This window comes from Camelina sativa, chromosome 19 (genome assembly GCF_030686135.1).
Source record: "Camelina sativa cultivar CO46 ecotype springtype chromosome 19, ASM3068613v1".
Taxonomy (NCBI): Eukaryota; Viridiplantae; Streptophyta; class Magnoliopsida; order Brassicales; family Brassicaceae; genus Camelina; species Camelina sativa.
Window position 1 is genome coordinate 23,481,159 of NC_141898.1, and position 12,953 is coordinate 23,494,111.

Sequence of the window (12,953 nt, forward strand, 5' to 3'; positions counted from 1 at the left end):
AAGAAGAAACCAGTTTGGTTTATCTTTACCATGAAGAATAAGAGGAGCAATGTAACTTACAATTGCTGGCCAATGACTAGGATTGTGCATAGCCTGGATAATTTCCAAAGTGGGGTGTATTAAATTTGATATTTTGTGAGATTTGGTGGGATTTTAATATTTTAGAATTTTGAGAGATTTTAGTGTAATTTTAGGAGATTTGGTTATTGAATTTGTGATTTTAGGATTTGGTGAGATTTGGGTTTTAAATTTGTTAAGATTTGATTATTGAATTTTATGTGATTTTGATTTTTTTTTTTTCAAAGAACAACTTGGAATGTCGTATTTGATGTTTTATGGAAAGAAGTAGATCTCTTGTTTCATTTGCCATCACCTTCTACAAGCTCCTCCAAGTGATCATTTCAAAAGATGATGATGAGAAAGCTCATATGTCCATGACTATGTAAATGGTAAACTGTGTTGAAGTTTTGCTCTTGTATTATACTAAGCATTTGATTTACCTTGATCTCATCTTATACTATACTATTTTGTTCCTAAGACAGAACTAAGTAAATATCCGGAGAAGGAAAACCAAAGCCAGAACTTTCTCTAATCTCAAACCTAGATGATCTAAACGAAGAACCAGAAAGTAATTAAACTTGAGAAGGAGGTGTGATGACTAATTACGTACTTACCTTTTCTCTGTGCATGTTCTTGAGTTTATGAGCTTCTTCATCCATGGGCTGATCAAGTTTCTGCTCTAGATCCCACATGGCTCCTACGTTTCTCCCTTGAATCGTTTCCTCTCCTTCTCCCATTTCCGCCATTTTGTTTCAGAGAAATTGCTCAAACTGAGATGAAACCACAGTTGAAATTATTAAAAGAACAGTTGAAACTGGAAGAAAATTTACCTAACTTTTGAAATGACCTTCATTTTTATAGACCGCTCAAACAAATAAGTATGTGAAATTCAGAATTAGTCAATAATATAAGCTATAATAACCAAATCTCAATCAATTACTATATATAAAGATTACGCGAAGAGAACACGGATTGTAAAATAATAAATTATGATTGTCAGTAAACCATGTTCTCTCTACGTACGTACTTCCTTTATTAAAATATGTTGTGGTATAATTCTTTGTTTCAAATATTGAGTGACAAATACATTTATCAAAAGAAAAAAAAATACTATTGACAAATATAACGACTGATTAACGAAGTGAACTCTAGCTACAAGAAAAGTCCACATTAATAGCACTAGAAGATAGCTTATTTTCTCCCGCTGCTATAAAAGATGATGAGTTTGTAATTTTGGATAATATATGATAGCATTCAAGAAATGCTAAGATAGAAAATTGGTTAAGGAGGAATCTAAATTAACTTATACCGCCCAACACTTGAAGCCATTGCCTCAAATACAGAACATGGTAGAGAAAAAACAGAGAATGAAAAAGTGGAAAACTTCTTAATTATTCTCGACAACTTTGCCATACAACATTACACACAATTATATAGAGTGCTACGATCGTAACCGTTCGATTAGTAACGGAAACAACGCAACTATCTAACATACACCTCTTCACGTGCATACATTAATATACATACCCATATCTAAGTATATATTAAACATGTAGCATATGACCGAACTCAATTATCACTAACACTCCCCCTTAATTGAGTTTCGGTCTAACTCTAATTGTCTGTCAACAGTCTTGAAGTCTTCTGGCGACTGTCTCCATGAGCTTCTTCACGTCTACTCCATGGTCTTGTCATGATTTCTTTGGCTTCTCTTGCAACCGGCTCCTGCTCCATTTTCTTTTTTTATGAGGTAAGCATCCTCTTTTAATGCTTGGTGCCTATTTTTTTTCTTCAACAATCTACCTTACTGTGACTGTTAATTTTGCACACGCCACACCACTTCTTGGTCTTCCCATGGCGTTTCTTGTTTTGCTTGTTTCCCTTTCTTGTACCAAACTTTTCTCCATAAAACGCACCCTCATTGATACGTTCTTCTTGGAGACTTAAGCGCTTCTCAAGCAATTTCAAGATACCTATCATCTTTGTAGTAGAGAGAGTCGATGGATCCTTTGTTTGTTCAAGGACAGCAACGATGCTATCGAACTTTTGCGGCAAGAAGATAAGAACCTTTTGAACCAATTGGTAATCGGTCTTGTCTTCACCATTAACTCTTATTTTTCTTGAGTAGCTTTGCCGTGTTCTTCCTAACAGGTGACTACCTCCGTGTTGTAGTCCTCCTCACAAACTAAACCACCACTTTTTGCCACAGAACCTTGCTTTGTTTCATTCAACAGGAAGCTTCTTCTTGTGAACGTCTTTCTCAAAGCCTCAACACCACTTTCTACTAATAGGCCTTGTTTTGCTTTCAACAGAGGCACGTTTTGTCTGCTTTAAAGCCAGAATCTTCTCTTTTTGGCCGAGCACTGAACACACCATCATACGCATCCTAGTTCCATGAACAAAACATAACTATTATCAACTTTTTTCCGTTTGTAAATTCTTTTAACTATTATAATCTATAGCAGCGTTAGATAAAAAAAAAAAAAAAAAAAAAAAAAGAGAAGAGAGAAGAGACAGAGAAAGAGAGTTGCACTTAAAAAAAAAATGCAGTAGATGTTAAAGATTTTTTTTTTTTCAAAGTTTCACCCTTTAAGGTGGTGGATTTTGCAAGAAATTGTGATTTTTTAAATAACAGTAGATTTGAGGTGAGATTTATAAATTATTGATTGACTAATAAGAGATTCTAAATGATTTTTATAAATTTCACATTCAATAACATAAGATTTCAGATGATTTTTTAAAATCATCAATTAAATACTCCAAAATCTCCTAAAATATCAAGTTCAATACACCTCCTTTATTTTAGCTTCAATGCCTCTAGGGATGTTAAAAGTGGGTTAAAACCTGATGGGTACCCGAAACCCATAAATAATGTAGAATTTTCGGAGATGTTTTTCAATCAAAAAAAAGTAGGTAAAAAGCGAGCGGGTACCCGAAACATTATAGTCTTACACGGTTTACCCTATAAGACTATTGGTACCCATCGGATTTTTTTTTCTTTCTAAAACCTTTTTATTAAAACGACACCGTTTTATTCATAATAACCCTAGTCTAATTGCTTTCACTTGATTCCAACATCAAAGCAGTTGTGTTCTTCGTTGTTTTCAATCTTCAGACGAAGCTTCTATGGGTGATTTGCGGTGGACGCTTCTCTTAATTGATGAATTGGGTGGTTTGTTCGTGGAATTCTATAGTCGTGACCCTCTCTTTGTTAACACCTCTCACGTACTAATCCTCTTTGATTTTTCATTTTTTAGGTTGGTTTTAAATTACAGCCTTTGATTTTGGGTGGAATCAAGTTTCAATTTTGATTTAGGGTTTTGAATTGTGAATTTTGATTTGTTATGTGTTTTTTTCCTTCTTATTTCTCTAATTGACAGCCATAGTATAATGAGATATAGATATTAGACTTTAGTTCAAATTAAGATTGTGTTGAATATTGAGCGCTTTTTTGAAAAACTTGCTTTTGGTTTTTGCTTAATCTAATTAGAGATTATCAATTTTTGAAAATTGTCACCGATATAATAAAATACACAAAATACATAACATAAATCACATTTGTTTTTGGTGTAAAAAAGCTATAGACACAAAAATACATAATGTAAAATGCAAAATACATCAGATAAGGCAAAAAAATCGGGTACCCACGGATTTACCCACAAGACTTAAAACTTGTTTGGATTTTTTGAATTCAGATTTTCTTTAGGCGGGTATTTTCGGGCTGCGCCGGATTTTTTCACCCACCACAACATCCCTAAATGCCCCAAATCATATTCCATCATAATTTTGGAATTTGATTCTGTTCTTTTATTAATCAAAATCATTTCATTATTATTACAAATTATAACGGAATATGATTCACTGAAAAAATTGTAAGAAAGTGATGTTAGTGGAATTTTTAAAATTAAAGAATTATTTCACAGAATCATCTATATATACATTTTTGGAGACATTTATAAAATAAATCTTGAAGTTGGCACTTATTTATAGGTATGCCATTGACATTAAATAATTAATTTAATAAACAAATTAATTCTATTTTTATTTGATTTTTTTTTTATAGAAACTAAGTGTTTTAAAAGGTAAAAAACATAATTGTAAATGTATACAAATTTTATTTCCTTATTTTATAAGAAGGTGAGTGAAGAGGTATTGTTCTTTAATGATGAGTTAGCGTCACGAGTAATTGATGAATATATGTTTTTTTTTTATCTATCCAAATCTGACCTTAAAAGCTCAGAATCTATTCTTCACATTTTACACTAACATTTCTCTTGAATTCTCGTTAAATAATGATGTTATATAAAATTAGATAACATCCAATAACACTTGATTTTAATAGAGTTAAAAAAGTAACAACTTGAATAACACAAGACTTTATAAGAATTTATAAAATGTTTGATCGAATAACACTGGAATTCATTATTCTATTAAATTCTTTCACAGTCGGTGTCCATACCCCCCCCCCCCCACTAAATTAGGTGTATATAGTGATAATTGATGGAATCGGAATATTTATAAAGTGGCTTTTGCCCAACATATGCTGAGCACGCTTTATAACAAAAAAAAAAATACAAAATAATCTTGAGATAAAATAAGGAAAATTGGCAGCAGTAACCAAAAAAAAATCTTTAATTAAATGACTGGCTATACTAACCATTAACCTATAATATACTATATATTTTCTATAATATTGACAATTTTGCCCAACGTACATAACTAACAGTTACCACTCTTCCTCACGTGCTCTCCCCCTAATTAACTCTCTCCCCCTAATTAACTCTCAGCATTTCACTCAGTTTGGGTTGCCTATGTTATATTTTTTAGGTTATAATATTTTTTCAGTGTATATTTAATTTGGTTGTTTGGGTTGCCTATGTTATATTCTCTAAGGTAGAGTATTTTTTCACTGTACGTTTAATTCGGTTGGTTTGGGTTGCCTATGTTGTATTCTTAGGATAGAATATTTTTTCAGTGTACGTTTAATTCGGTCGGTTTGGGTTGCCTATATTGTATCCTTTAGGGTATAGTATTTTTTCAGTATGCGTTTAATTCGATCGGTTTGGGTTGCCTATGTTATATGCTTTAGGGTATAGTATTTTTTCAGTGTAGGTTTAATTCGGTCGTTTGGATTGTCTATGTTATATTCTCTATGTTATATCCTTTAAGTAGGTTTCATTCTATGCTATTTAGTTTTACTCTATTCTATACTATATAATTTAAATTTTAAATGAACATTATTTTTTATTTTAATTAAATCTTATCCGATTTTAAAAATTCGAATCATGTTTTATAAATAACAAAATCTATGTTTTTTTAAAAATTGTTGCAAGATTTAATTAGTTACTTTTATAAGATTAAATTAGGGCTTAATATGATGAGGGGTAAAATCAATTTTGTTATGACATCAGCACATCTTCTTTTTTCTCCCCTGGGCGTGTTCTTCACTGCTATCCTTTTTAGTCATTATACATGGGTCGATGGTTACTCAATTAATTTACTTCATTTGATGGCTATATTCTCCGTTCCTTTTTTTGTTTTGGTCATCACACTAATTCACCCATAAAATATTTCGTGATTATCAACACAAAATTATATTTGTTTCTATTTTATTTTGATTCTCTTAAAATGATCCACACAATCGTACGTTGTCAGTTAAACATGTCAGTAAGGTTCTGTTTTAGCGGTTTATGAGCCATGAGTACTACTAGTCCTATCTGAGGAGATGCTTTTATCTTTTACTAGTATTAGCATGTGCTTTGCACGGGAAAAAACAACATCAATCATATGTTTTGTTTATGTATAATCCATGCACCTATTACACCCTACCAATATCACAAAATACTGTTTATTTAGTTTTATTTTATCAAAATATATTGGTTGAATGTATTCAAAATTGTTCTTTTTTTTTTACAACAATAGAATCAGCTCAAACGAATCAATTTGGTGAAAAAATGTTCACAAACAGAACATGCTGCGGAGATAGTCGCGCTTGGCGTGCCAGGAAGACCGTATTTACATTCGCATTACGGGAAACTAAAGATAGGGAAAAGGAAGAAAACTCCGCTTGATCTATCTTGATGTCGTCGAGGTAGGGTTTGAAAGTCGGCCAGTTGTAAGGAGAAGACACCATCTTCACCAAGTCAGAACAGTCCGTAAGGAAAGCCACGTCCCGATAGTCGTGTTCGATCATGCACCGCATAGCCCAAATGAAAGCTTCTACTTCAACATGTAGGGGAGACAAACTTCGTCGGAAATTGGTTGCTCCCATTTTTGACCCCGAATCTTGAGGGGAAGAATAAACCCAACCTACTCCTGCAAAAACGTCAGTCGCTTTCCAAAAGCCATCAACAAAACACCGATGACCTGTAAAAAAAGGTAGGAAGAGAATGTATGGGCCCCCTATGCCTAGAATTAGGGACAAAGGGAGGATTGGGATGATCCTCATCCTCAACCTCCACCTGGGCCTGCAACCAGGCATTCGCCTCTCCCTCCGCCAACCGAACAACATCCAGTGGATTATCCATCACATCCTCAAAAACACGAGCATTATGCGCTTTCCAAATATACCACATAAGCCACGGGAAAGTGATTATCTGAGAACCCGGGTTAGAAGTAGCCCCTATCAGATCAACATCTTCCGGGGCAAAATGCTCCTTAAGCATATCCATACACCAAGTATTTGTGTGACAATCAATTAAATGAGAAATTTTAAGAGAATGATCCTTAAGAGGACCCTTATTAAGCGCTGGTCTTGGGGACTGAGCCGGTACCCAGGGGTCCGTCCATATCGAAATGGACTCCCCCGAACCAATCCGTATAAGAAGCCCTTTATTAACCAAAGATCTAGCATAAATAATTCTTCTCCACCCATAAGATGGAGAATAAGAGCGTATCGGTTCCATAGGATTGGAATTCCGATAGTATCTTCCCTTGAAAACCCGAGCAAATAGTGTATCCGGAGCCTCAATCAGCCGCCACAGTTGCTTTGCTAACAATGCCAAATTAAAATCATCAACATGCCTAAAACCCAAACCCCCAACTGTTTACTACAACAAAGCTTATCCCAAGCTAACAAATGCATCCCCCCAGACTGACCTGAAGTACTCCACCAAAATTTTTTGCCACTGCACTCGTGAGTTTTGACGTTATTGTTTTCGGTAGCCGGAAGCACGACATTACAAAAGTCGGAACTGTCGTGGCTACAGACTTGATCATCACCTATTTTCCCCCTTTGGAGAGAAGTTTTGCCGACCAGCCTGTCATTCGACCCTGTAGTCGGTCCCGAACAAAAGAGAAAACCTTTGTCTTAGATCCTCCCAGGCTCTCCGGTAGCCTTAGGTATGAACCCATGCCGCCCAAATTTGATATCCCCAACACCCCCTGCATCTCCATCCGCACAGCGTTATCCACCTTATGACCAAATTGGATCGAGGATATAAATTAGGGATTGTTCTGTACTCTAAAAGAAACAATCCCTAATTTAACCAAAATTGTGATATATTAGTGTCAAAATTGAGGAAACTTTCATTGCACTTTATAAACAGCCAAAGATTTTCCATAAATACTGAGAAAGAAAGAAAAAGAATAGATGAGAAATGAAGCCACTTTTTGAACAAAATCCCTAATGAAGCCACTTTTTGAACAAAAGAAAGAGAAAGAATGAAGCCACTTTATTCTCCAACTTTAAAACAATAATAATGATAGAAAAATGTTTTGTATCAACTCTTAAAAAATTTGAGTATATTAGATGGTTTCACATTTGATTTTTTCGCACGCTAGGCCGTGGAAGAAATGCCACCCATTTCTCAGATTGCGTTTTATTCTTCGTCTTTTTAATTGGAAGCTCCAAAACATTTGTTGTTGCGTTGCTTCACTATATAATATTCTCGCAAACTCTTGTGGTCAATTTATCGAGCAGCTGGTTTTAAGAAAATAATTATTAATCACCGATGTATGTGGTCTTATAGTTAGTAGATTATTTAATTGGATTTGTTATATTTTATTTTAATAATTATTTAGAAATCAAAAATGATAAGCGTTAAACTATATGCCATGCTTATGCTTGTGAAAACAAATGTTAAGCGACATGTCATGTTTATGCTTATAAAAGGACAAGTATAAAGTTGCATGTTGTGTTTGAAACAATGCTAGACACTTGTCCTCTTCCTTCCTATAAATAAATGGTTTACTTCATCAGAAGAAGTGTATTTGCACCATGTCCAGCCCAAATACCATTTCAAATATCCTTTTTTGAACTAAGCTGCTTCATCAAGGGTTTGCTTCATCACTTTTTTTCAAACATCTATATTACTTATTATTTATTATTTAAGGTCCGGCGATGGTCCAGTGCAAGAAGTGCATTTGCACCATGTCCAGCCCAAATTCAATTTTTTGTCTTTTAAATTTACCCTAACTATTTAATAAATTCTGAACAATATCATTGTCTTTCTTCTCCTTTTTTTATGCAATGTATCGTTGCTTATCCTGTTCTATTTTGATTTCAACGAAAATTATGCAACTACAACTAGCTACCTCAAAATCTGGTAAGTAACTCGAATACCCAATGGATAAAACTTGTATCTTCCTCCTAATTCTGATTAGAGCTGTTAGTGATTTCTTCATACTCCTATTTAACCTTTCATATTTTCATTGGATAAATCAGTTTTTGGGTTTTTCTTTCTCCAATCAAAAATTAATTTTTTTTCTAGAAATTCACTTTGCCTCACTCAATTTTCTGTATCGGTTTCTGTGTCACTGTGTTAACAACGCCCAAGTGCCCAAGTCGCCCACAAGATCGAAGCTTAGAGGCTCAAGCTCTGGTTAGAACTTGCATCAGTTTCACAAATCACAATCCGCTAATCTTCGATTATTCATCAGACTTCCATCAAGGTTCTATTGTTCTCTGCTCTTATATCAACAATTTAATTGAACAATTGTAGTTTGAGTGTCTAATTATGTCTTCGTCCGATAATGTGAAAAGGCAAAAAAAGGGCCTATGGATAAATTCATTGTTAAAAAGAGCTTAAGATGAAACTAAATTTGATGAGATTGATGCTAATATAGATAATGATAGTATAGCTGCTCATGAAGTGGTTGAAAAAGTTGATGATCCTAACGTTGGTGAATCTGTTCTTTTTGATATCTATGATCCAAGAAATTGGGATAGGCTTCATTTAAAAATGATAGAAACCTTAGCAATTGATAACTCTCTAATTTACATGTTTTAAGCATCCTTTTTTGTCCATGTTTTGCATTGTTTTTACCCTAACCTTAGCATTTTTAGGTTATTTACTGTAGGAATCCACATTTAGGCTCTTTAGGGTGTTACATTCTTGCATTTGCACATTTTGGATGAAAACAGGTGTTTAAGAGCCGAAAATGGGGAGAAACAAGGTCAAATCCGAGCATGTACCCGAAGGAGCTATGGAGCAGGAAGAACAGTCCGAACACCAACCCGATCGAAGAGGATCTGAGAACAGAAAGAACAATCCGAGGACCTACCCGAAGAGCAACCCGAGCTCATCCTCGTGCACTCCATCGAGCAGACCCTCAGGCAGGACTTGGAAGCTAGGGTTAATGGGTTTCTATATATAAACCCCCCCCCCCTCTTCTTCCTCTCGCCCTAGCACGCCGCAGACCCTCAGAACAGAGAGCGAGAGCTTCTGGGAGAGAAACTGAGCAACTCAAACACTTTCTCTACTTTGTTAGGATTTAATTTCATTTCTTTTTGCATTTTCGATTCTATACTCTTCTACTCTACTTCTATTTTTAATACAATAACAATTTTCGTTTATCTATGTTTTTATGTGTTCTGCGATGAGATCTGAGTAGTGAAGTAAGGTTTCTAGGGATGGGATAGACGATTTTGTGTTCTTGATCAGTTAGGATGTCTTAGCTTGGTTGTTTATGTTTTATAAATTCCCTTCTAGATTGGTGTTCTTAATGCTATCAACAGACCGAGAGGTTGAGATTAGATCTAGGGTGTTTTACCATCGAGAGGTGTAAATGAAATACTTGAATCAATCAATGCTAGAGATTTACTCACTTAGCCTAAGAGATTAGATGAGTAAGGGGTTTATTGACAAAAATGAATCGGTTTTTATTGCCTGCTTGGTCATGTTTCTCCGACGAGAGTTGGATAGGGAAGTGATTAAGGTTGATTGTTTCTATCACGAGATTGTTTTAACAAGATTTTAGAGATTCATTGTCTAGGGAATATTTGCTTGAGGCATGTAGGACATCCAAATTGGTCAGGAACACTTAGGAGTCGATTACCCCATCCTTAGGAGCTTTCGTATTTAGATTGTTTACATTTTATTCATAACTCGATCCCCTACCCGAACAGGTACACGATCACCTGCTTCGAGTATACCTTCGAGCTGTTCTTACTCGTCTGGCTTACTCGACCACCCCACCCGATCCTGTACTCGAATGTTTGCATCGAGTGCTTAGCTCGTGTGGTTCTTATTTATTTGCTTTCTTTTATTTATTTTAGGATTGTTAGATCAAACCCATTTATTTCTTGGCTTGACTTGCTTTTTTTCTGATCGCATCTTATCGGCTAGCATATCAACCATTTGGATTGATAACCCTTTGTACAACAACTGCATAGGGAATTTATACTCTAGGTGAAAATCTTATTATCAGCAATAAATGGACCAAAAAGAGATTTATCTATTGTAAGAGGTCCTAAAAATAAGGTTCATAGAAGATTTGTTTCATCTTTTTACACTAGAGAATTATCCAATGGGGAATCAAGTGAAAGGAAATGGCTAGTTTATTCAAAAGAATTAGATAGAGTTTTTTGTTTTTGTTGTAAAAATTTTAAGAAAGGTATTAGGAAAAGTCAATTAGCAAAGGATGGTTTTTCAGATTGGACTCATATTCTTGGTAGATTAAGTGATCATGAGAAAAGTAATGAGCATATATTTAATATGACTGCTTGGTTTGAATTGCGGTATAAACTTAACAAAAATGAAACTATTGATAAAATTGCTCAAGATAAATTTAGGAAAGAAAAGAAATATTGGAAAAATGTATTAATTAGAATTATTGCAATTATAAAATATCTTGCAAAGCATAATTTGGCATTTCATGGAACCAACGATACATTATATCAAAATAGTAATGCCAACTTTTTAGGATTACTAGAGACGTTAGCAGAATTTGATCTTGTGATAAAAGTGCATGTTTTTAGGATTACTAGTGGAAGTATTCATCATCATTATCTTAGTCATAGTATTCAAAATGAACTGATTCTCTTAATTTCTTCAAAAATTAAATCAAAAATAATTATGAGAATTAAAGAAGCCAAATATTTTTCTGTCATTTTGGATTGCACTCCAGATGCTAGCCATCAAGAGCAAATGTCAATAATTTTAAGGTGTGAGTTTTTTTCCTCAAATTGTTTTAAAGTAGAAGAGTATTTTGTTGAATTTATTAAAGTAGATGACACAACAGGTCAAGGGCTTTTTGAAGTGTTAAAGGATGTATGAAAATCTCTAGATCTTGATATAGATAATGTGAGAGGTCAAGGTTATGACAATGGATCTAATATGAAAGGATACAAACAAGGTGTACAAAAAAGACTTTTGGATTTGAATCCTAGGGCATTTTATACACCATGTGCTTGTCATAGTCTTAATTTGGTTTTGTGTGATATTGGAAATAATTCGGTGAGGTTAAAGATTTTTTTGGGGTAGTACAACATTTGTATTCTTTGTTTGCTAATTCTATAAAGAGGTGTGATATTTTGAAAAATAATGTGAAAAGTTTAGCAATTATCAACAACCCGATGGGAAAGTCGTGTTGAGAGTATGAAAGCTATACGGTTTCAGATTATGGATATACGAGAGTCTTTATTTGTAGTGGCTGAAAATGATAATGATCCAATGATTCGAAGTGAAGCTGAATCTAGAGCATTGAATGAGCTTACTAGTTTTGAATTTTTGTTATCTGCTGTTATTTGGTTTGACATATTGCATGTGGTAAATATAGTTAGCAAAAAATTACAGTCAAAAGATATGCAAATTGATGTTGCAATGACTGAGGTAAGTGCCTTAATTTTCTTATTTTAAGAAATATAGAGAAGTTAGATTTGTTGATGCTATGATAACAGCTAAAGAAATTGCCACTGAAATTGGTATTGAACCTATATTTATTCAAAAAATAATTATCCGTAGAAAAAAGCAATATGATGAAGTTAGTGGTAATGAAACATTATTCTCTGTAGAAGAAACATTTCGAACTCAATATTTTTTGTATCTCATTGATCATGCTATTAGTTCATTTAATAAGAGGTTTGAACAATATCAGTTATATGAAAAGATGTTTGGTTTTTTGTTTGATTCACTAAACTGAACATGTGTGATGATGTGAGTTTAATGTCTCATTGTAGTTATCTAGAAAACTGTTTGAAAAATGGTGATTTAGTACACATTGTTGGAGAGGAACTTTTTATTGAGCTAAAGTTTCTTAAGAAGCTTTTACCAAATGAAAATATGAAAGCGTGATATAATAAATTTTCTTGTACCTTTTGATAGTTTTTCATATACTACAATTGCTTATAGAGTTTTACTAACTATTCCAGTTATTATTGCTTCGGCTGAAAGGAGTTTTTCCAAACTGAAATTATTGAAGTCATATTTGAGGACTTCTATGTCACAAGACAGATTAAATGGACTAGCTTTGATGGCTATTGAGAATGAGTTTTTGGAAGAATTGGATTTTGAAACTTTGATTGAGGATTTTGCTTCAAAACATGTAAAGAGAATGATGTTATCCACTTGAGCAATGTCTGATTTTTTCTTTTATTTTTTTCCTGTGAAAACAGTTACATCATAATCTATGAGTTAGGATGGAAGGATTGGCTACAAACAAATTGTGACGAT

General features: G+C 33.8%; 1 long non-coding RNA gene across 1 annotated transcript; it reads left to right on the forward strand.

Annotated features, from left to right (window-relative positions):
- The first annotated feature begins 8,267 nt into the window (after positions 1–8,267).
- On the forward strand, positions 8,268–9,854 carry LOC147920903 (uncharacterized). The gene is made up of 2 exons (XR_015590873.1): positions 8,268–8,952; positions 9,425–9,854. It is a non-coding gene; the product is annotated as an uncharacterized LOC147920903 (long non-coding RNA).
- The last annotated feature ends 3,099 nt before the right edge of the window (positions 9,855–12,953 follow it).